The following is a 26,075-nucleotide window of genomic DNA, read 5'->3' on the forward strand; positions in this document are numbered from 1 at the left end:
TAGATGCAGCAAAAGACATTTCAGAGATTACTTGAGGAGATTCAATAATTCATGAGCAAGTATTGACCATCAGCTCATGAAAGCAGAAGACCAAAGCACTGGAACATGCATGACTCCACACACGGTTCATGAGTCAACACATCCAACACAACACCATCAGCTTCTCCTCAAAAACACCGGCCATCCGGATGTCCACACACACATACACACACAGATGCATAACAACGCATACAAATGACACAAATAATCTTCTACACAGTGTATTCATGCATCTGAACCAAGGATATTTAAGCAAAACAAAAAACAAAAACAAAAAACAACTAAGACTAAAACTGGTGTTCATTCATTCATTTTCTTGTCGGCTTAGTCCCTTTATTAATCCGGGGTCGCCACAGCGGAATGAACCGCCAACATATCCAGCAAGTTTTTTACCCAGCGGATACCCTTCCAGCCGCAACCCATCTCTGGGAAACATCCACACACACATTCACACACACACTCGTACACTACGGACAATTTAGCTTACCCAATTCACCTGTACCGCATATCTTTGGACTGTGGGGGGAACCAGAACACCCGGAGGAAACCCACGCGAAGGCAGGGAGAACATGCAAATTCCACACAGAAACACCAACTGAGCTGAGGTTCGAACCGGCGACCCAGCGACCTTCTTGCTGTGAGGCAACAGCACTACCTACTGCACCACTGCCTCGCCTAAAACTGGTGTACAGTTTAATAATTGGTGTACAATTTATATAAACTAACAGCAGTCACTGAAAAACAACAATAATAATACGCATTTCAGAATTAATAAGCACTCGTTCTGTGGTGGAAAATCGGATTTTGGACTGCTTATTCACCTTATTCTTTGCAGACGAGCGGGCACAGCCATTTGAATCTTTTTGGCTCGAGACTTCCGGTCTCATTCACTTTCATTCATTTTTGACGTTAAAAACTGCTCGTTTCGCTGTTTGATGTTGCAAACTGATATTTCCTTATTATATTATTCTACTTGGTCTGTATAGTCATGCAAACATTTGTTTGTAGAGCAAGTACTTTGACCGTTTTCTGACGTTTATTATTCCTAGTCATTTCTCCCATAGGCGACTGAATCGGAAGTTCTAAAACAATCACGAAAACAGGCGCACTTCCGCATATTAGAATAAGGTCAATAGAAGTACATGATATCACATACAAAAAATACATTTTTCTATCCACATAAACATAAAACATGTTCTATCTTTTCTTAATTTGCCTATTGTAAAGTAATTTAATGTAAAGTAGACATTTTTAACTATACATGATCTTTAATATAAAGAGGTTTGTCTGAATTTTTTGTAATTTTTACTTTCAATTATTTGTATGGCTTTGGGTTCAGTGAATATGAGCTAAAATGAGCAGAATCAACACAATTCTTGAGTGTTTTTTGTAAAACTTACTTGCTTTGTGTTCAAACCATTTTAATTTGTAAAAACAATTAAGTTCAATTAATCGATTTGTGTTAGGACAACATGAAGGAATTGCGTGGAATCCTGCATTTTTTGCAGTGTGTTCAAACTACTACATAATTTGTATTACTAAGACTTTTGCACGTGTTTTAATTGCTCTGGTCAACACTGAAAGCATTCATTTAACTCTGCTAAAGTGGAATTACTCAGGGTGCAAATTATACATTGACGAAAGGAGGGGGGGGGGGGTCAATTTTTTCGGTAATATTAGTATGTGTAATACCAGCCGGTTCTTACGAGGAAACGTAAGTATTTTATATTTTTTCAGTTTAGTGGCTAATTCATACAAATTTGTATGAGTGCAGCTGTACGAAAATGTCTGATTTTAAAAAGAAGGCATGGCACCTAATCCCCCCCCTAACCCCAACCGTCATTGAGCAAATCGTACTAAATTGTACGAATTAATACGAATTAGCCACTAAATCAAAAAGTTATGAATTGTCGTGAGATTGTGTTGGTAATACATGTTTCAGTGAATCAAATATATGTATTTTTTAATAATATTTAAATTTATTAATAAAACTTAAAGAATATTCAGAATTTTAAGAAATATTTAGTGTATTCTGACCTAAAGTAATCTTAGAGGTCAAGCTACTGCATGCGTTTAATTTTACTTTACTTTTAAGGCTCCTACACACCGGGACGCTTTTCGTTTTTCGTTTTACGAGATGTTTTTCCGTATTCAAACACAAGCGTTTTTCACTGGCGTCAAGCAGAAGAGTATGCAAAATCACTCTTTGACGTTAGATGGCGCTACACAACTTTAAGCTTCTGACACCCGCTTGTAACACAGAAGAAGAGGAGGAGAGGAAGTTCACACGCTTGGTGGCAGGAGGGCGGTTGGTGAGACGAGCTGGATTGTGACTGGTGCGCTAATGGCGGAAGGTAGTGTGGATTCCGGAAGTGATCCGGAAATGGAGGAGGAGAGGGTAGACGGAGATAGTGGAGGTAATGCTAGTAATGAATGGAGCGTTGTAGAAAATCGTAAAAGAAAGAAAAGTTGGGCACAAATATCTGAATCGGACAGCGAAAAGGGAAGTCACCAGGCGAGAAGGAGAAGAGAAGAGTATAAGGTAATGCTGAAGTTTGCTAGCGACTCTGTGAATACCATCAATCCTTTGAAGCTTACAAAAACTCTTAAAGAAATGTTAGGAACGATTGAGAGTGTTAAGACCTTGAGAGACGGGAAAATGATTATATACTGTAAAGATCATAAGCAACAGAAGATGGCCTTGGCTATGAAGACATTATTAGGGCATAAAGTAATATGTTCTATCCCAGAAGAAAAAAAATGGATTAGAGGAGTAATAACAGGAATCCCTACTGATGTTACAGTTGAGAAAATAAAACGAAATATCACTGGGGCAGCAGTAAAAGAAGTCAAACGACTAAAATGCGTTAGAAATAACGAAAAAGTAGACAGTCTGTCTGTAATGATTCATTTTGATGAAAACAAACTACCGGAAAGAGTGTACTTAGGATATTTGAGCTACAACGTTAGGCTATATGTCCCCCCGCCAATACGCTGTTACAAATGCCAAAAGTTCGGACACGTAGCGGCAGTTTGTAGAGGTAAACAGAGATGTGCGAGATGTGGGGGAGACCATGAGTATGGTAAATGTGGGCAGGAAGTAAAGCCAAGGTGTTGTAATTGTGGTGGGGAACACAGTGCGGGCTACGGAGGATGTCAAGTTAGGAAAAATGCTGTACAAGTCCAAAATGTCCGAATGTCTGAGGGAATCTCGTATGCTGAAGCTCTAAAGAAAGTTAAACAGACATCAAGAGAACCAGAAACCAGAGTAACAGAATCTCAACAAAAAGCAACGATGAAAGAACAAAATAAAGATAATGAAGTATGTATTGACAAAGTATCGTTCGTCACATTTATAGCAGAAGTAGTTAATTGCTCTGCGCAGACGGAGAGCAGGACCGAGAGAATTAAAATTATCATCAGAGCTGCTTCAAAATATTTGGAATTAGAGGGTGTTACAGTAGATATGATAAACGATAGACTCAAGATACAATCAGGAACTAGTCAGACAGTATATAGTCAACCATGTGGAAGTATATAATGGTATTAACAATACTGCAGTGGAATGCAAGAAGCCTAATTGCAAACGGACAAGAATTTAAAAAATTCATAGTAGATCATGAAAATAGCCCTGACATCATATGTGTTCAGGAAACTTGGCTTAAGTCACATTTAGATTTTGTAATTAATGGATACACTTCGGTAAGAAAAGATAGAGACAAGTCTAATGGTGGTGGGGTAGCTACATTTATTAAACAGAGTATTGGGTATAGGGCAGTTGAGATCACTGGGGAACAAGAAGCTGTGGCAGTTGAAATATGCGATGGAACACAGAAAGTTAGAATAATAAACTATTATAATCCATGTGATAAATTAAGTAAGGACAATCTAGAACATATCCAAGGGAATGGAAATAATAAAATCGTGTGGTGCGGGGATTTTAATGCTCACAACACTTTATGGGGGAGTAAAAAAACAGATTACAATGGACTAATTATAGAAGATATGCTGGATTGGGGAGGATTAGTATGTATCAATGATGGAGGTTACACAAGAGTAGAGTTAATAAAAGGAAAATACTCAAATTTAGATTTAACACTAGTTTCTGAAAGCCTAGCTGGAAGATGTGATTGGAAAGTATTAAAGCAAAACACAATTGGTAGTGATCATTATCCAATTCTAAGTTCAATTGGAATACAGATAATTCGAACTGTGGTAGAAAGAATGCCAAGGTGGAAATTCAGAACAGCTGACTGGGAAAATTTTAAGGAATTATGTAATAATAGATTGTCGGAAATAGATAGATGTGAGGATGATGTGGAAGTTATTAATTCTAAACTTTGTGAAGTTCTTAAGAGCACTGCGGAAGAAGTAATAGGAAGAAAAAAAGCTAATGATAAGAAGAAAGCAGTTCCTTGGTGGAATGAAGAGTGCAGCGAAGTAGTAAGTAAAAGGAATAATGCATTAAAAAAAGTTAGAAAAACATTAAATTATAATGACTTTATAAATTATAAAAGAGCTCAGGCAATAGTGAGGAAAATAATTAGAAGGGCAAAAAAGAATTATTGGAGAGAGTACTGTGACAGTATTGGGGAGGATGTCAATGTATCTGACATATGGGGTATGATAAGGAAAATGGCAGGAAAACAAAGAAATAATAATATTCCTACATTGACAGACAATAACAGATTAGTAATTTCTAATATGGAGAAAGCTGAAGTTCTAGCAAAAAATTTTGCCAGAATTCATAGTAACGCTAACCTATCTGAAGAAATTAGAAGAAATAGGGAACAGATCTTGATCAGGAATCCGTGGTTGTTGGAAAACAAAGGGCCATCTGAAAGTACATTAGATAGGGAATTTACATTATTTGAGTTAAAAAAAGCATTGGCAGAAAGTAAGAAAACCTCACCTGGAAAAGATGAAATTTGTAACGAAATGATTAAGCATTTATCAGATAATTCATTATGTATAATACTAAAATTATTTAATAAAGTATGGGAGTCAGGGATTTTACCAGCAGAGTGGAAACACGGTGTCATAATACCAATTGCAAAACCAGGTAAGGATCAGTCACAACCAAATAACTACAGACCCATAGCATTAACTTCTAATATATGTAAATTAATGGAACGCATGGTAATGAGCAGACTGGTTTATGCTATCGAAAAAGAAAACTTTTTTGCCGCATACCAAAGTGGTTTCAGGAAGGGACGTAATACAATGGATTCAGTGATTTGTTTGGAATCAGAAATAAGAAAGGCACAAGTAAATAAGGAAGTGTTGGTGGGAGTATTTTTCGATATTGAAAAAGCATACGACATGATGTGGAGAGAAGGACTTTTAATTAAATTAGAAAAAATGGAAATTAATGGAAAAATGTATAACTGGATCAAGAATTTTTTGTTAAAAAGAACAATACAAGTTAGAGTGGGTTCTGCATTCTCCCAAATATATAAGGTAGAGAACGGAACACCACAAGGGAGTGTTAGCAGCCCTATCCTATTTAATATCATGATAAATGACATCTTTTCAAAAATGGAGTTGGGGATCGGGAGATCTTTATATGCAGATGATGGTGCGCTATGGAAGAGGGGAAGAAATGTAGTTCATGTAGAAAGGTGTTTACAGAATGCAGTGAGGACAGTACAAGATTGGGCGGATGAGTGGGGGTTTAGATTTTCTACTGATAAAACTCAGGTTATTTGTTTTTCAAAAAAGAAAGTTAATCCAAATATAAATATTAATATATACAGACAAAAAATAGAACAGGTATCAGTAATTAGATATTTAGGAATGTGGATGGATGTAAAACTGAATTTTAATATGCATATTCAAAAAATAATAGATAAATGTAAAAAAGGAATTAATGTAATGAGGTGTCTGGCAGGAGCTGAATGGGGTGCATGTCGTTTCTCGCTTAAAAGAATCTATAATGCACTGGTAAGATCTACTATAGATTATGGATGCGTAGTATATAGTTCCGCAGCTAAAACTCAGTTGTTGAAAATAGATGCGATTCAATCTCAGGCACTAAGAATATGCTGTGGAGCACTAAGAACTACACCCATTATAGCATTACAAGTAGAGATGGGGGAAATGCCTCTAAAAATTAGAAGAATTAAGTTAAAAATGAGATATTGGGTTAGCATTAAAAGCCAAGAAGAGAGGCACCCAGTAAAAACAGTACTAAAGGAATGTTGGGAATATGGACATAAAAAGATAGATAGTTTTGGTTGGACAGTAAAAGACGAGGCTCAAAATATGGGCATAAGAGACATCAATTTAGCCCCTGCTGTGCCAACCTCTGCGATTCCGCCTTGGCTTTTCCATAAACCAGTAGTCGATTTATTACTACATGAGGAAAAACACAAAAATAATATGTTAAATGAAAAAGAAATACAACAATACATAAATCAGTCATATTTCAATTATTTACAGATATATACAGATGGGTCAAAAGATCCTAAAGATGAAAAAACGGCAGTAGCAGTTTACATCCCAAAATTCAATATTAAAATATCAAAAAGAATAACGGACCGACTTTCTGTGTACACTACAGAAATTGTAGCTATACTTCTTGCTCTTCAGTGGATAGAAGACGTGAAACCATTAAGATCAGTAATATGCTCCGATTCTCTGTCAGTACTAAACAACTTAATTACTGGAACATCTAAGGCAAGACAGGACATAATGAATGAGATAATGCAAAATTTATTCAGAATCAGACAGGGTGGACTTTTTGTAAGCTTCTTGTGGATTCCTGGTCATATGGGAGTAGTAGGTAATGAAGAGGCAGACCAACTTGCAAAGGAAGCATTACAACATACTCAGATAGAAATAAAAATAAAAATAAGTAAGTCAGAGGTAAAAAACATAATTGCAAAAGAAACAGGTAGAATGTGGCAAAGGGAGTGGGATAATGGAGAAAAAGGCAGACATATGCATAATATTCAAGGATGTGTGGGTGGTACTAGAAATAAGTTTGGTAATAGAAGGAATGATGTGGTAATAACTAGGTTGCGTGCTGGTCATTGTTTGCTAAACCAGTATAAGTTCAGAATAGGGAAGCACGAGACAGGATGTTGTGATAAATGCGGGAAAATAGAAACATTAGAACATGTAATTACAGAATGTGTGGCATATGACAATCAGAGATATCAGTTAGTTCAAGGATTAAGTATTTATGGGATTAAAAATTTGTCATTTCAGACCCTATTAGGAAACAGTTCAAATCAAGTTGAAATAATAATGCAATTAATTAATTACTTAAAGGAAACAAAATTGATTAATAGAATTTAAGAATAGCTTAGCAAAATAAGGAAATAAAATTTACTATGATTTTTAACTAGTATTTTTTTTCTTTCTTTCTCTCCTCTCCTCCTACTGTTATTACTGTTCTCTCTTCCCTATGGTAATCTCATCCCTCCATTCGTATCATATATCTTTAGTACTCATGCTTTTTCCAACATTATGCGCTCCACACTCCTATCCAGTAGGTGGCGGAAATGCACCATTTAAGTTGGTCTGCCAACCGCCATTAACCCCATAAGAAGAAGAAGAAGAAAAAGTTCACACGCTTGTTGTTAAAGTTGCTGGTGACTCGAACAAGCATGGATGGTTCAAGCAGCAGCTCCAGCTGTAGCGATGAAGAAATTATAAGTGTTCACAAGAGCAATAAGCAGTTCCATCTCCTCTGGGCATCTTCTTCATTGCGCACTCTCAGTTTTATGCTTGAGCGCCTCCAAGTGCTGTTTACTGTAACTTCAGCAGCTCCGTGCATGTGAACAAAACTGCCGATCTGATTGGTAGAGAAGGATTTGACATGGCGCGTCAAAACAAAAAAACGAGCATGAAGCATTTTTTTAAATTACGCTTTTGCGCCTGGCGTTTTGCGCGTTGGTGTGCACAATCACATTGACGCCCTTTGTTTAGTCACGAGGCGGTAAACGTCGAGGGAAAACGCAAGCAAAAAAACGTCTCAGTGTGCAAGGGCCTTTAGGCTAAATAAAGATACAACAACCTGTTTTACAAAAGAAGTGTCTTGTGTACATCTGCAATGTCTATCAGTCCTCTAGATCAGCTCATTTAAACCCTCATTACATTCATTCATTTTCTTTTCGGCTTAGTCCTTTTATCAATTAGGGGTCACCACAGTCGAATGAACCGCCAACTTATCCAGCATATGTTTTACGCAGCAGATGCCCTTCCAGCCACAACCCAACCCTGGGAAACACCCACACACTCTTGCAGGCACGTGCACACATAGGGCTCAACCTGTGCAGAGCACATGCCCTTTTTAGTCTTGGATAGAAAGTGCCCTTCCAAAATGATCAAAAGTGCCCCCGCGACGCGACACACCCTCGGTCCCACCCTTCAGCAACAACACAGCTGATCAGAACGCGCGCGAAAACACCGCTCTTTAGTACGCGCGCGACAACCCCCAACCCCAACTATTTATCACTATTAAAGAGCTGACCCCCCCCATGCATCTTGTTTTGACTTCCTTCATGGGGATTAAATGTTAAATAGAGGGGTCAATCCCCCCCCAACTCCCCAGTAATTCGCAACCTGCACTGAAAAAAAACTATTCAAAGATGATTCATTGGATTTACTCTTTTTTTTTTTTTTAATAGGGTTGTAAACAATTTATTTGGGTTGAATTTAAACATAATATTACTAAATATAAATTGTTTGTTTAAATCCAACTCATATAAATTGTTTGCAACAATTTTGCAGACAGAATTCTGTGCAACTCCTTTTTTCAGTGCGGAATTACTAAAACTGAAACTAATACGAAATGTGTTTACAAAATAAAAAATAAACTAAAGAGAAAAAACCTATTAATAAAGTGAACCCAAACTAATCTGAAATTTACAGCAAATGTTTAAAAATATAATCGAAAATAAAACTAATTTGAAAACACAAAACTATACTAACATCCTTGATCTGAAGACAAGAAGCCTCAGATATCTGAACACATGACTAACAACTGCCCAGTCAACTGTGACAAATCTTCATCAAACTTTAAACATCCACCAAAAAAATGTGAAGTTTTTCACAATCCTTCCAGAATCACACTAATTATACATAAACATATCAGTTTAAAGTGACGGGGTAAATATTTTTACAGTGAAACATCTAGAGAAGAACGCCTAAAGACTGCAGAGGCGTCAGTCCAGCTGATTTCTGTGCAAATTCTACTGAAGCTGCATTTAAAGTAGGTCAGACTGAGAAAGACTCTGAATAGAAAATGTCCCGGGTATTTCTGCATGACACTGTGCAGGTCTGCGGAAAAAAAATAAAACTAGAGCCGCAGCCAATGTCTCTCGATGAGATAAACTACATTCACGTCAGCACATCTGTATGGCAACAAACCCTCAGTGGATTATGTTTCGATGATATGTGATTAAATCAGATTAATCTGACTGCAGCCAGGTTATTATGCTTATTTAAAAAAACATAGGTCTTTAAATATCCGGTACTGGTATGACAAAGCATGTTACTGAGGCCAAATTCATATGAATACAATGACATCATCATAACATGTTAAGCTCCACCCACGGGGAGTGATGCAATAATCAAATGGCATGAATGACAGCGTTTCTGTTCATTCTAACTATATGGTTATGGTTATGGTATACTATATGGCTATATGTAGTTGTGTATACTTGAATAACTCATAAAGGAGTATTTTCATATCACACTTGCTACAGTACATTCCAGAATTGTCCGTGTTTTTCTAACGAGAGCGAGCTATCCAGAGCTGTAACAAAGACGAGTCTGCGTCTCTGGCTCCCTCTATTGGACGACTGGAGAAACGCATCATTATATGACGAACAATGAAAACAAAAGAACTGCACACGCCGTTTCATATCCAAAGGGTGTTTTGGCAGCAAGTGTACATGCAACTGATAACGCTAATGAAACACCGAAAACCCCATCAGCAGTATATTTTGCTCCTAGTTCACTTCATACTGTTCGAGTTGTTGATGTTGCAGTTTAGATCTATGATCCGAATTCATATTTATGTTGACAAATTTTCATATAAGCGTACACATTTAAGGAATATTGCTTAGCATATTTGCATATGTTGGCTTTTCTTCATAAAAAAACATTGTATGGGTGACTCAACATGTTAACTGAGTTATTAAGTCCTGTTTTGGAGGAATTAGTAATAGTGTAAATTATAAATAGGGATAAAGATAATGATAAAATAAATGCAGTGTGCTGAATAGATACACAATGTTACACTAAAAAAATAAATGCATAATAAATAAATAAAAATATTTAAAAAAAAAATCAATAAAAATAATAATAAAAAAATAAATAAATAAAACCAGTCATTTTCATATGGCTCCAATAATAATGCACAACATAATCCTTTTCATTGCAAAGTTCTTTTATGATGCAAAAGGATGAAATAATATCATAAATAAATATACAATTATTCTGCAGATGTGCTCAGTTGATATATTAAAGTTTTATGGCACTTATTAACACGTATTAATTAAAATGTTAATTAAAATTATTATTTGTCAGCAAGGTATTACTTTTTCAACTTAACTACCAACTTAATGTCATAAAACTATCTAAATGGCTCTGAAAATAATCCACAAAGCCTTTTAAGCTTCTTTAAAGTTATTTTTATTGTTGTTGTTATTATTTTTGATATTAATATTAGTATAATTCTCCTTTTTCTTCTTCTTCTTCTTCTTTATTATTTTAATGTAATACCAAAAAATCCTTTCAAGAACAGTTTGAAAAAAAAAACAACTTTAAATATCCATTAAAAACATAAATTAGTATAATTTAAAGCATGTTTTGGTTACTGTGGCTATTAATATTATTATTATTATTATTATTATTATTATTATTATTATTATTATTATTATTTTAATGTAATACCAAAAAATATTCCAATAACAGTTTTAAAAAAGTCTATAAATATCCATTAAAAAACATACATTTGTATGATATAAAGCATGTTTTGGTTACTGTGCCAAATCCTAATGGGAAAGAAAATATTAATAAAATAAATAAATCAAAACAAAATATACTTCAATCAATACAATGAATAAGCTGGCAATGAAAAAAATAATGAAATAAATAAATAAATAAACTACAAAGCATTTAAAAAATCTCTTTCTACAAAAAATGTTTATTATTATTATTGTTATTATTATTATTGCTATAATTATTATTATTATTATTTTAATATTATACTGATAAAATCTATTTAAAGAACAGTTTCAAAAAGGTTCTCTTTGGAACAAAAAAAAAAGGTAATTTAAGCAAATAGCACACATTTTTAACTTTAATTTTAAGTGTGTATGACTTTTGATGTAATGCTCAATTTTAACCACTAGGGGGAAGCAATAACCAGAGGAAAACTGTATAGTAGCGATTTTCTTTTATCAAAGAGGATGTGCTTAATACTACTACTACTATTACTACTACTACTACTAATATTAATACTAATAACAATAATAATAATAATAATAATAATAATAATAATAATAATAACAATAGATAACTAGTTTTAATTAAAAAAAGAAACAATCAAATAAATAAATAAAAATGATTGAAAACAGACCAAAATAACCACATCGGTGGTTCTGTCTGTTCTCTTACTGAAAGCTTTAAACAATAGAAAGTAACGCTTGATTAATGAGTGCGCAGGGGATTCTGACAGCCATTAGATGTCTGGTGCTTTAAATCCGGACAGATTAAGTCAACATAAGTCAAATTATCCTCTTGACAACAGTCAGAGACGTCCGTGAGGAGCATCAATCACTGGAGCTGCTTCCTAAGTAAGCACTTTACATCACATTACCGCATCAGCAAAAACTGCTCACTGTAAGTAAAACAGCGCTTTCATCAGGTTTCATTATACGCATACTGTACATGCCACAGTCAGGAGAACATGTTCAATTCTGCAAACTGCATATCTAGCATGTATTAGACACTTTTATTAAAAGTAATTTACTGTACAATTAGAGCTGGGAATTGAAAACCAGCTCTTAAATAAAAAAGGGGAGAGAGAGATAGAGGGAGACAGAGAGACTGAATAATAGTTCATTTAACAGATGCAGAATCCTGTGATAAAATACACACCAAAAAAAATACAACAATATACCCTGCATATATATGAAAACATTGCATTTATTCGAAGTGAGGCATATGTTTTTGTTACTTATTTTGGGTTCATCGGGTTTCAACTTAATTTTTTCAAGTTGTTCATAATTTAACTTGGTAGCTCAAAGTCGCTGGTTCAAGCCCCAGCTGGATCAGTTGGCATTTCTGTGTGGAGTTTGCATGTTCTCCCTGACTTCCAGTTTCCCCCAAAAGTCCAAGAAACATGTGGTATAGGTGAATTGGGAAAGCTAAATTGGCCGTAGTGTGTGAATGAGTGTGAATGGGTGTTTCCCAGTGATGGGTTGCAGATGGAAGGGCCTCCGCTGCGTAAAACATCTTCTGGGCAAGTTGGCGGTTCATTCCACTGTGGCAACCCCATATTAATCAAGGGACTAAGCCGAAAAAAGAAAATGAATGAATCAATGATTAAAATTGTTTGAAAATTTAACTTGATTCAACTTTTATATTAAAGGCAGCAACATTTTAATTATTATTATTATTATTATTATTATTATTATTATTATTATTATTATTATTATTATTATTATTATTATTATTATTGTAGTTCTGTAGTTATCCTAGTAATAAAGTTATCGAAAATAGTATTGCACAAGAAGCAATTAAATATGTGAGTCACCTGGATTCTGGGAATGATCATTTTATATATTTTTTAAATTCTCTATACCTATATTTTATTGTATTTTGCTATATAATTTTCACTATATTGTTTATGCAGTAGTAAGTGAAGTTACTGTTTTATACAGTAATTAAAATAGTACTTTTTTTCAGTTTTCGACTATTAAAATAATTTTTTAATGTGTTTAAAAATATTTAAGAACTTTCTTTGTCCAAGTGTTTATTTAGAATGATTTTGAATATTGTTATCAATTTGTTTTTATATTTATTTTTATAATTTTTTTTGATAATTTATATTTAAACTTTGATGCTTTTTAAGAGTAGGCGAAAACTATGAAAAAAAAAAAAAAAAAAATATATATATATATATATATATATATAATTTTTTACCCTAAAAGGGTTAATAAAAAATGAAAAACTGCTTTCATTCTAGCCGAACGAAAACAAATAGGACTTTCTCCAGAAGTAAAAATATTATCAGACATACTGTAAAAAATTCCTTGCTCTGTTAAACATCATTTGGGAAATATTTAAATAAGAAAAAAAATCAAAGAGGGACTAATAATTCTGACTTCAACTGTAGTTGTATATATATATTGGACGTTCCAGCTGCAATTCAATTTACCTATGCTTCATGTCTTTGGACTGTGGGGGAAACCGGAGCACCCGGAGGAAACCGGCAATACAATCAATACAGAACATTCAAACTCCACACAAAAATAGCAACTGAACGGAGTTTGCATGTTCTCCCTGCGTTTGCGTGGGTTTCCTCCGGGTGCTCCGGTTTCCCCCACAGTCCAAAGACATGCAGTACTGGTGAATTGAGTATGCTAAAATTGACCGTGGAGTATGAGTGTGAATGAGTGTGTGTGTTTCCCAGTGATGGGTTGTGGCTGGAAGGGATTCCGCTGCGTTAAAAATGTGCTGGATAATGTGCGATTCATTCCGCTGTGGCAACCCTGGATTAATAGAGGGACTAAGCCGAAAAGAAAACGAATGAATGAATAAAATAAATGGCAACATTTTATTAAAATAAATAAATATGAATACAGTAATATAAAGAGTTGGAAAACATCCATTACATATAAATGCAGATTACTTAAAGCTTTAACAGAGAAAATATACAGACGATACACAAGAATGAAACTTTCCAGAGTACATGTGTCAAACACACCATAAAAGGAAAAGTTTTACAATCAAAATTTGCTAAATTAAGTTTTAAAAAAGTATTTAATTTAGTATTTAATTAATAAAACAAAGGTCAGTTTAGTTTACTCAAAAAAGAACGAACAAACGCCATTAAGTTTTCAAAGCTGTTACTATGAGTAATGAGGGAAAATGAAATGCCATAATAGAGTCATCCGCTCATTTTCAGTCCGGGACAAAAGCAAAGGAAGCAAAGCAACAGGATAAGACCAGCCAAAGAAAAACTCAATGGCAGCATGCAGAGAGACTGCACAGACCTTCCGGCCCATTAACCCAATTGCTTTGAGAGTGTGTATGTGTGTACTCTTTGTAGACTGTAAGCTCTAGATATATGCCAGTCTTTGAAGTCCTGTCAAGTCTAGAGTCAACTTAAAAAGGCATTTGCAACCCATTTTAGTTCCATAAAGTGGTGCATTTCCACCAAAAGCAATGAAAATGCAGGACAAGACTTGATTTTAGATTTCAAAAATTGATTGGATTGCAAAAACTTGGCGGAAAATGGGAAGACGTGAACGTGATTACAGAGGACCGCTCAGATCGCCAGCAAACGCGCGTTGAAATCTAAACAGCATTACTGAACGAATACACGATTTATGTTTATTATTAGTATTAATTGTGCACAATATGACCAAAAACTGTCTGAACTCTCTACTTTCCCAAACAGTGGCTCTTGTTTAAGGGGCAGCTTAGATGAACTGTATTTAAGCTTGAAATTAAAGAGCTATTGCATGCGTTCGCTTAAGATGACACTTGACTGTCAGCCAAGTTACCCAGAACTTAAGTGGAGCTCAACATTAGTGAAAGTACTGAATCGGCCAATAGTATCTGGATGCAGCCTGGATGCAGCTAAGATTGCATCACTCAGCGATGCAATGTTAGACACAATGCACTCAATGGAGTGAGTGACATCACTATGATGGATAGGGTTAGGGGTGGGGTTAGGTGAGCGCATTAAAAAGCATTGGATGCAGCTCAGATTGCACTGCACCAGGTCTGCAGCCAGACCCCTCTCGAATTGGCATTCAAAACATCTCGGTATTCACATTTGACATTGAAAAACCTGAACAAATGAGACATTCGACATACTGTACTTGCTTGGTGAATCTGAAAGTGTACTAATGTACTAAGACTGACAGAAAATAACTATGATTTCATTTACCTATTCTGGACTATGGAAAAATAAAATGTCTTTTTGGAAATGGCAAGATGCGCATCTATTTTGAAAAAGAGCATGACTGAGTAGAATAAACTTTTTATTTGATAAGAAAAGATGTGCATAAACTACGATGGAAACACTTTTACTGAATAAATTCTAGCATGCGCATTTAAAAAAAAAAAAGTCATGTGATTTTGTTGTGATGATAAAAATCTGTCTTAACAGACAAAGCAGCCGGCTGAGCACATTGTAAAACATCTAAAATTTTGTTTTGGTCATTCTAAAACGACGTAACCATTTCAATATTAGTGTTATATATTATTAATTACCACCAGAATAGTCAAGAGTGTCTGTTCTCCGCATCTCACGTCTTCAAACGCCACCACGCGTTCACTGCATGTCTGTATTTGTCTTCAGAGGTGCAAGCAAATTCTTAAATAAAGAAAAGATTCACGCAGCTTCTCCGACTGCAGTAAACTCCATTTTTACTCTTGATATTTGCCGCTAGTTAATCAGGAAGTGGTGATTTTGCTTTCTTTGACTCGTTGGATGTCTTTTATGCCAGTTTTGCGCATAAATTAAAGTCTTTGGATGGAAACATAGCTAATAAAAAGTTGATGTTTTATAGTCTGATATAGCTAGGAACCTAACTCTCATTCTTGCGTAACAATCAAAGAACTTTGCTGATGTACCGTGACTGCAGCAGGCGCAATCATATTACGCAGCACCTAAAAATAGTCCATAGATGGGTAACTAGGTAACATTCATTAATTTTACTTCAGCTTAGTCTCTATTTCAGAGGTCGCCACGGAGGAGTGAACTGCCAACTATTCCAGAATATGTTTTACACAGTGGATGCCCTTCCAGCCACAACCAAGTATTGGGAAACACCCATACATACTCATTCACACAACCTTATACACTACGAACAATTTAGTTTATTCAATTTACCTACACCGCAGGTCCCACGCGAATACAGGGAGAACATGCAAACTCCGCACAGAAATACCAACTGACCCAGCCGGGACTCGAACCAGCAACCTTCTTGCTGTGAGATGACAGTCCTAACCACTGAGCCACCGTGCCACCCCAACTAGGTAACAGTGCTTCGTAATAAAACTGCTCCTGCTGCAGCCATGGTATGGCAACAAAGTGCATTAATTACTACACCGAAATGAGAGTTTAGTTATAGTCATGTTTAGATGAAATCTGCTGAATTATTGCCACAGCCATATCACCCTGCAGCCCAAGACCGGTTACTCACTGAAGCTAAGCAGGGCTGAGCCTGGTCAGTACCTGGATGGGAGACCACTAGGAACACTAGGTTGCTGTTGGAAGTGGTGTTAGTGAGGCCAGCATGGGGCGCTCAACCTGTGGTCTGTGTGAGTCCTAATGCCCCAGTAAAAGTGAAGGGGACACTACACTGTCAGTGGGCGCCGTCTTTCGGATGAGACGTTAAACCGAGGTCCTGACACTCTGTGGTCATTAAAAATCCCATGGCACTTCTCGTGAAAAAGCAGGGGTGTAACCCCTGTGTCCTGGCAAAAGTCCCTCTATCGGCCCTTACGATCATGGCCTCCTAATCATCGCCTTCCACCAAATTGGCTCTATCAATGTTTCTCCACTTCACCAATAGCTGGTGTGTGGTGAGCGCACTGGCGTCGTTGTCCTGTGGCTGCCGTCGTATCATCCAAGTGGATGCTGCACGCTGGTGGTGGTGTGGAGAGACCCCCCTCATGATTGTAAAGCGCTTTGGGTGTATGGCCATACACAATAAATGCGCTATATAAAATACACATTACATTACATTACATGTTTACCTAGAAAAATACATTTGACATTTTGCATCATTCTTAATACACAACAGAAGATTCAAGTTTTAAATTCTGTATGAAACTTATTAAAAAAACAAAACAAATAATTTTTTGATGCTAATGGTCTAATCAGATTTAATGATTTATGCTAAGCTAAAAGTACTCCCGCCAGACCTTGGGAGGGGCTGAATGGTTTTAAAAATGGTAAAACTTAACTCTAGTAATAAAATTAGTTCCTATTTGTAAATACCTTTGCAAATATTTTTGCAATTTTTTTCCCTTTTTTTATGAATAACAAGATTTTAAAAATCTAAAAAAAAAAAAAAAAGAAATGAAATATATGCAGTGTATTCAAAATGAAATCTGCTGAATTATTGTTTGACTATCCATGATAAATTTTAAGTAAAAATTGATTTATTTTTATATAATAAACAACATGCTTTCACAATTGACTTGTAAAATGTAATTATTTAATGAGATTATTATTCATGTTTTCTCTCTTGGGACACACTAGAGGGAAAATGTGAGTTAACCCTCTACTGCACTGTGTAACCATATGGCAACATACTTAATTTCCCTGCCACTGTTTCTTTAAGACCAACATATATATATATATATATATATATATATATATATATATATATATATATATATATATATATATATATATATATATATATATATATATATATATATATATATATTTTTTTTTTTTTTTTTTTTTTGGAAAGAGAAGACCTTAGAGTAGCCAATGATGTGCTTTGGTTAAGTCACATGACATGCTGTGTTTTTCTTTAGTGCGATTTCTGACAGACTGGTGTTTATTGTGAGTACTTGCTAAATACAAATGTAAACATCAATAAAAACAAAGGATCAAATTATGTCAGAGCCACAAAAAAAATCTGAAACATCACCTCCAGTGAATTATGATGACATATTCACAACTCAATTTTTTTTTAAATCAAATTAGTTTTTTGTAAATCAATCAAATGTGTATGTTGCCAAATGGCAACTCTGCAATAGTGGAACGTGCAATATTGCAATGGGTTAGCTAACTAGCAAGGTCAGCAGTGAACTTTTAAGTTGTAACAATAACAACATGAAAGCTAGTAATATAATGTTGATTAGTCATATGTTAATGGCATTTGCATTGTGGATAATATCTAGTTTTAATGGCAATATTATTTTGAATAGATATGAATACAGGGAACAGTGTATTAGTGAGCACCACCATGTTCAAGTGTAAGTGAAAAAAGAAAAGGACAGATTTGACTATTCCTGCAGATGAAAATGAGGATGAAATGGGTTTTAGTGACCATGAGAATGATGCAGATTGGACATTTGATAGAGACAGTTCAGATAAGATAGGCATAGTATAGTATATAGTATTATATATATATATATATATATATATATATATATATATATATATATATATATATATATATATATATATATATATATATATATATATATATATATATATATATATATATATATATATTGTTAGCTAGTAGATACATTATTCTGATGCATCTGGATATATTAGACATGTTATTTATGTGTTATATTATTTACTGTAGAAAATAGTTATATTTACTGTATGTGGTTTCCATGATAATACAATATTATAATTGTTTTCAATAATATTCAGCAAAAAAGAATGGAATAAATTAAAGCTGTTGGAATATGAGTTGTGGTAAAGTATGTATAAAGTGTCATTTATAAGTTCTGTGTTAAAGCTTATAATACTGCAACACCAATTAAATGATTAATTATTAATCATAAGGAAAGTTTTAAATTTGAAATTTCTAAGTTGGATCCACTGTTGGACGTTGCTGCCATATGGCAACATTTCATAAAGAACCTTAAAAAGGTACTTACAGCACTTCAAGTTTAGCCATTTTAAGAAAAGAAAATAAAGGATTAATAAAGGATTGAACAAAAGTTACATTTATCATTAAATTTTAAATGTAATTTTTAATCTAAAGCTTTTTAAAAATTAAAAACTGCCCATACTAGGGCTGGACGATATGGCAAAAATGCAATCTCGATAATTATTTTCCATATTAAACGATAACGATATATACTTTAATATAAGTTGTTAATGCTTCCAGAATTAAAAGAGTAGCCCAACAATGACTGAACTGAACCCACAAAAATTAGAGGGTCCATTAAATGGGATGATATATTTTCAGCCGATATATTTTCTTTGCCCGAAAACTCGGTACATCTTTAATATCAACACACGTTTAGATTCCCATTGTTGCACATTTCTGCTGTGTGATTGGCTCTTAGATCAGTATAGAGTAAAAACAGTCCAGAGCTCATCATTGTTATGGACATACATTTTATCATGATTCAATATAATATGGTTTATCAGCCCAGCTCTAGCCCATAGTGTATGCATCATCACTAAAACTAAATTCTACAGCCATACTATTGGGTTGTATAAAGCAGACAGCTGACCTCATCCTCCTTCAACTGCGTTCAAGGAAAAAACCTCTGTCATTTCACATGTCTGCGAAGTTTGTGAATGTTTCATTTTTCAGACGGGGCTTGTCATCTCCGCCATTTCTGTATCAGCCCAGACAGAGGTGCCGATGACAAACAAACAAAGACTGGGAGAACCTGGAAGGTATTGTCATGCCAATGTGCCCCATCAACATGTCTTAACAAACGTGACCCTGTTTGACATCAAATGAGATCCCAACTGCAGGCGGTCACTCAAAGACAGGCCAGACTGTCAAGAAGGAAAAACTAGGAAATGCTGAATTATGCTGGAAGGTGAGGAAAGCAGTTATCAATACTGGCAGCTGAGCAAAACAATCAAGTCAAGGTGAATCTGACATATCACTGTGTTAAGGATGAACCTCACTAGTAAACACAGTAGCTGAACTGGGTTGCTTATGGTAAGTCACAGTTATGTGCTCCAAATTCAGATCACATCTTTATAAAAATGTTGTTCATTTACAAAGGCTCAATACCCGTTCACACCAAGCTTAATAACTATAAAGATAACGATGAAGATATAGATCTAAAAATTATTAGGTGTTAGCATATTTCACACCACAACTACAACGATACAAAGGAACAATACTGTTTGGATCACTTCCAGAATTATTTTCCCAGCTTATGAACAGCCAGTAAGAATCCATTGAAAAATAAAGGGCTTGTGCAATTTAAAGATACAGACGACACTGTCGAGACGACCTCTGATTGATATTAAGCTTTCTTTTAAAAGATTATTCAATAATATTGACTATTGTGGAAACAATTGATTTAGATTGCTTGGGTGATTCTGTAGGGGAGTGTGTCTTCATAAAATATGATAAACAACATACACGTAGGTGACACATTGGCTCAGTGGTTAGCACTGCCGCCTCAAAGCAAGAAGGTCGCTGGTTCAAGTCCCAGCTGGGTCAGTTGGCATTTCTGTGAGGAGTTTGCATGTTCTCCCCGTATTTGTGTAGGTTTCCTTTGGGTGCTCCGTTCCAAAGACATGCGCTATAGGTGAATTGGGTAAACAAAATTGGCAGTGTGTATGTTGTGTGTATGGATGTTTCCCAGTATATCCGCTGTGTAAAACATATGCTGCAGGCGGTCACTCAAAGACAGTACATCGGCACTGGTGGGAGGTGTGCCTTAGTGTCCCACCAGTGACGATATACAGCCATATCGCAATGCTACTCGTGTGATATTGTGTTTATACAACAGTTTTACTGCATTATCGTGTATATTAAAAAAAATCAAACATGGAGAGTTTCAAAATCCTGAGGAACTACTTTCTTCCGCCACTCATTCACATCTGCAGCTGACGTCAGAACAGCACAAGCTGTTGCTAATTCACCAACGTGACTTTAGAGCTAGTATTTGAATGATTCTCTAGCGTAATGTAAAAAATTATGACAAACCAGGTGATTTTGCTCACATTTTAAGATTACAAGGCTGAACAGCATGAAATGCCATCTGTCTACAGACATTTTCCAGTATTTCTCGCTTGCAATCAAGATATCACAATAATTAACCCCAAAAAAGCCAAATCAATGCAAACAATACTAGATTACTGTTGTATTAGCGATAAGGAAAAACACTAAACACATGGGGGCATTTCTTCTTTCTTTCTGTTTACTGAACTAATCTGCAGTAACGAAAACAGGAGACTCATTAGAAACAAACAGATGGCCAACCAAAAAGTAACTCAGGGTTATACAGAGAGGCCAACACACACACACACAAAAAAACATACATTCCTGATATGTAAGTCCCATCTTACACTTAATACACTACAATTACTATAGTATAAATACAGCACTGCAACATACAAAATAGATCGACTTAGAATGTCACTTACCAATTTTATAATGTTTTGATCTGTGCAGTTTGAAAATGCGCTGATCTTTTCTTCTCAAAGGTTTTATTATGCCGTCTCTGTCGCCATCTTGTGGATGGACAATGTCAATCGTCTTTGCTCTGCTCAATGACATGTTGATGGATGCAAACGTGCTGTATCCACGAAATAATAAATATTTAAAATAGTCACTATCCTTATGAATAAACTGCATAGTTGCAATCTAAACAACTACATTCTCGCCCTAAAAAGCCTCAAAAGTACATTATGTTGTCCAACAGCTGCAATATTTGTCAAACTGTCCTGAGTTTATTGATCTGCTGTCACTCTATGAGAGCGGAGTAATACGGTAGGGTGAGGAGGCTGTACGAGTTCTGATATTGCAGAATATCGCACGGTTATTAGCCAATCAGATTCGAGAACCAGACAGAACTGCTGTATAAATTATAATATAGACTCCCCTGCTGAAAAATCCGGCTTAAACCAGCCTAAGCTGGTTGGCTGATTTTAGCTGGTTGACCAGCCTGGTTTTAGGCTGGCCAGCCATTTCTAGGCTAGTTTCCAGTCATTTCCAGCCTGGTCTTAGCTAGTCAGGCTGGAAAATGACCAGCTAAATGCAGCTAAAACCAGCTTGACCAGCCTGGTTTAAGCTGGACATAGCTGGTTTTGGCTTGACTCCTAGCTTGGCTAGGTTGGTCAAGCTGGTTTTAGCTGGTCATCTCCCAGCCTAACCAGCTAAGACAAGGCTGGAAATGGCTGAAAACCAGCCTGGAAATGGCCAAAACCCCTCTAAAACCAGGCTGGTCGACCAGCCAAAACCAGCCAACCAGCCTAGGCTGGTTTCAGCTGGATTTTTCAGCAGGGTCAACATTGCTATGTGACTATTGTGAATGATCACATTGCAATATTGATGATGAAACAATATACTGTATTGTGCAACCCTAGTACAAATATTAACATATAATTAAGCATACATGCATGTTTAGCCTTTTTAGCCAACATTTAATTTCTATTAAACGTTTGCTGCTATAGTTTGTTGCTTGCATAGAAACTCTACAATACAGTACAACTCAAGATACTGTACCATAAATCATAACATAATCACTGTCCTCCATTCCGTTTTCTGTATGCATATGTGTACAGTATCTATTAGTCATTAAGCTGCAGCACTACAGTGGACACACACAAACTGCTGCGCTTTCAGGCTCCAGCGTGGCATTATTCCAGGAAAACTAGTTGAAATATATGCAACCGCTAACAAAGGCCATGTAACAAAGTGCATTTATCAAGCGCAGATTTATATACCTGGCTAAAAGGAAATTAGATGTGAGCCAGCGTTGGTGCTGAGCTAACACCCAATACAGCCAGATTAGCGAAAAAGCTAAATGAATGAAATGCTCAGCTAATCTGCTGATTTAGATGCACTGGACCTCGGAACCAGCTAAACTCATTAAATGCGTGCGCTTGCTTAAGCCTGAGGGACACAAATAATGAAGGCATCAGATGATAGTGTGTGGTTTTACTAGTATATGCTGGTATTCAGTGTCATTTGAGTCTCTTCAGGGAGTCGCATGAACAGGAGGCGCATGTGCGTGTGTTAGCATTAGCAGTTCGCAGTCACCCTCACTCTCTAGTGTTGCCATGTCTGTTCACATAACATGTCAAACACTCCATCGTTACGTCACATTTCTGCTCATGTCAACACCTTTTCCCATTCACTACAGAGACTGGTGCCAAAATATTATCTGTCAGGATCATATTTTGCAATAAAATTGTTATAGCATGTATTGCTAAACCTGCAACATGACTGATACTCGTTTTAAATTCTTTTATTAATTTTCTTTCCGGCTTAGTCACATTATTAATCTGGGGTTGCCACAGCGGAATGAACCACAAATTTATCCAGCATACGCAGCCGATGCCCTTCCAGCTGCCTCCCAACACTGGGAAACACCCATACACTCTCAAGTACACACTACGAACAATTTAGCTTACACAATTCCTCTATAGTGCATGTCTTTGGACCTGTGGGGGAAACCAGAGCACCTGGAGGAAACCCACGTTTAAACACAAGGAGAACATGCAAACTCTACACAGAAATGCCAACTGACCCAGCCAAGGCTCGAACCAGCGATTTTCTTGCTGTGAGGCGATCGTGCTATCCACTGTGCCATGTGGCGGCCCTCATATATTATATTATATTATATTATATTATATTATATTATATTATATTATATTATATTATATTATATCATATTATATACTTTTTCAGTTTATTATGAGTTTTATTACACTTATTAAAAAAGGCAAAATTGTCTCAGATATTAAATATATATTTTTAAGTATTATTATTTAACCACCTAAGACCCAAATAATTTTTTTCTTTTTTTTTCTTTTTTTTCCTGTGATTTCCTACATCCTTTGGGTTGAAAATAATTTTACAATTTAGAGTTTTTACTTTTAATTTTACAGCATGTCCACTGTAGTGGACCACAGGACCATTTTAGCTCGAAACGACCGCCACAAACGACAACAAAACAAAAAAAGAAGTGATGTTAATCCAAACCAAATTAGCATAAAAGCGATACAAAACTGATTGTCGTTCTCTAATTGTTTCTAATTCTTGAATTGTCTCATTGTCAGACTCTAAGTCAGAGTCTCCCTCATCTCATAAAGAATCCTCTCTGCTTCAGTTCTGCATCCTACAACATGCAGTCATTAATTACATTAAGATGGTCCTGGTGTCTACCATAGTGGACATTTAAAAAAGGATATTTTGAAACACAAACAAATTAACAGCTAAATGTATTGTTCCTGACACTTTAATAAACAATTATATATGTAATAATAATAGTAAAAAAAACATTTACAAAGCTAATTTTTACATGCCTTAAATGTGCTTTTTTTTGTATGTCGGCCATTTTGGATGCAGTGTAAGAAGTGGTTTCTAGCATGCCAGCCAATCAAATGACATATCACTAGAAAGCCCAGGATGACCTCAGAACAGTATAAAAGGACTTGACAGAGTAGCTCAAAAAATTCTAAGAAAACTCATGAAAACACAATGCCCACTACAGTGGACACATGTCATTGGGCGGGTCTCAGGAGGATAAATATCTCATTGCATGTTAACATTAAATGTGGATTACAATATGAGCCTGTCTTCAAAGCATAAGTCTAAAACGAGATGCCCAAACTGGGGCCCGTAGGCCAAAGTTGGCCCATGGTAACCTTTGATTTGGCCCACTGTCCCATCTGAGAAGAAAGGGCCAATAACAGGTATTTATTTATGTACATTTAACAGATTTGTTTCTGATTTAACTTAACATTTTGTTGGCTTTGTTGTTAAGCTACAATTAAAGCTAACTAACACTGATGGCCCTATCTTAGACCGAGCGCAATAAGGCACAAGACGTGTTTTCCCCAATGTGTTGTTATTTTTAGACCAGCACAACCTTAATTTTCCTGTTTTTGTTTAAATAGCAAATCCATTTGCGCCGCTTTGTAGACTCATGGGTGTTTCGGTCTAGAAAAGAGGTGTGTTAAGGCACATTGTTGGCGCATTGCTATTTTGAAAAACTAAAATTAATTGCACAATAGACCAGCTGAGAGCAGGTCTAAAGTCCAACGGAGAGCGCGTTGGTTGTGCGCCTCGCTTATACATTGCTTATAAACACACAGTTTGTACAGCAATATACAAATATCTTTACAAATGAAAAACAAATTTAAAGGATTCAAATGTTACAAAAATAATTGCTTTCTACACAAATATAAAAACCACTGCCTCCATGCCTTCTTCATCTCGGGGGGCTTTTTCGGCTTTTTTGCTTTTGATAATGTTATTTTTAGTATAGTATTATTTATTATATGCATCTTTATGTTTGTTTTATTAAAAACAAGCTTACATTTGTCCACCTGTCAGGTTTTGGATTATATGAGGAACAATCCATTTAGCATGTGTGTTTGGATATAACTGCGTTTTTTTGACCACACTTATTTATTGCTCATTTATTAATTTGCTTGAAATTAGAACTGAATTTAAAAATAGTTTTAAAACAAATCTTTGTGCTTAACAAACAAAATAAATTATGTAGGCTAATGGATGTCTGCGCATAGCCTACAACACTACACGCTATGTTTTTTTTTATCCACGAAAGAGAGAAAGTTAAAGTAAAGGCTGATTGGAGGAGGCTCATTCTTTATCCTCGTGCTGCAGATGGTCTGTTTTCTCACAAGTGAAGCAGTTCAGTTTCTCCACTTACAAAGTCCGCTACGTAAATAGCAAATGCGCCATGGCACGATGTAACTGACTCTTAAAGGGAATAGGAGGTGAGACCCTGATTGGTTTATTCTCAAAATACACCCATAACTCATTAAGAGAATAATCTCAACACTGTTAGACCATGAGCCATGGCGCAGAGCGTAGTTTTACATCCTTAAAATACCAAAAGTGGCCCTTAATGCTTTTTTACCATGTGCTTTAGACTTTGCACCGAGATCGTTAAAATAGAGTCCTAAATGTTTCCACTAAATGTTGTAAATGATTTAGAATTTTCTATCACTTGACAGATAGAGGGCAATGCACAAGACATTGGCAACTTGACTAGTGTATACAGCATTGAACTCCATGTTATACCATGAATTACTTGTTTTTACCGTAATAAGTTCCTGATATGATGTAGATAATGCATACGGTAATGCGATTAAAAATATATTTGCTATTTATTTTTTAATT

General features: G+C 35.6%; 1 protein-coding gene and 2 long non-coding RNA genes across 26 annotated transcripts in view; 1 reads left to right on the forward strand and 2 right to left on the reverse strand.

Annotated features, from left to right (window-relative positions):
* The window catches only part of ank3b (ankyrin 3b), a 339,224-nt gene that overhangs the window by 224,289 nt on the left and 88,860 nt on the right, over positions 1-26,075 (reverse strand). The window lies entirely within an intron of this gene.
* On the reverse strand, positions 15,214-21,617 carry LOC141376759 (uncharacterized). The gene is made up of 3 exons (XR_015503876.1): positions 21,057-21,617; positions 20,606-20,937; positions 15,214-16,168 (listed from the first exon to the last, which is right to left on the reverse strand). It is a non-coding gene; the product is annotated as an uncharacterized LOC141376759 (long non-coding RNA).
* LOC141376757 (uncharacterized) lies at positions 17,279-22,406 on the forward strand. Its single transcript, XR_015503858.1, has 3 exons — positions 17,279-17,516; positions 18,914-20,538; positions 20,608-22,406. It is a non-coding gene; the product is annotated as an uncharacterized LOC141376757 (long non-coding RNA).

This window comes from Danio rerio, chromosome 12, assembly GCF_052040795.2.
Source record: "Danio rerio strain M-AB ecotype USA chromosome 12, GRCz13ab, whole genome shotgun sequence".
Classification (NCBI taxonomy): domain Eukaryota; kingdom Metazoa; phylum Chordata; class Actinopteri; order Cypriniformes; family Danionidae; genus Danio; species Danio rerio.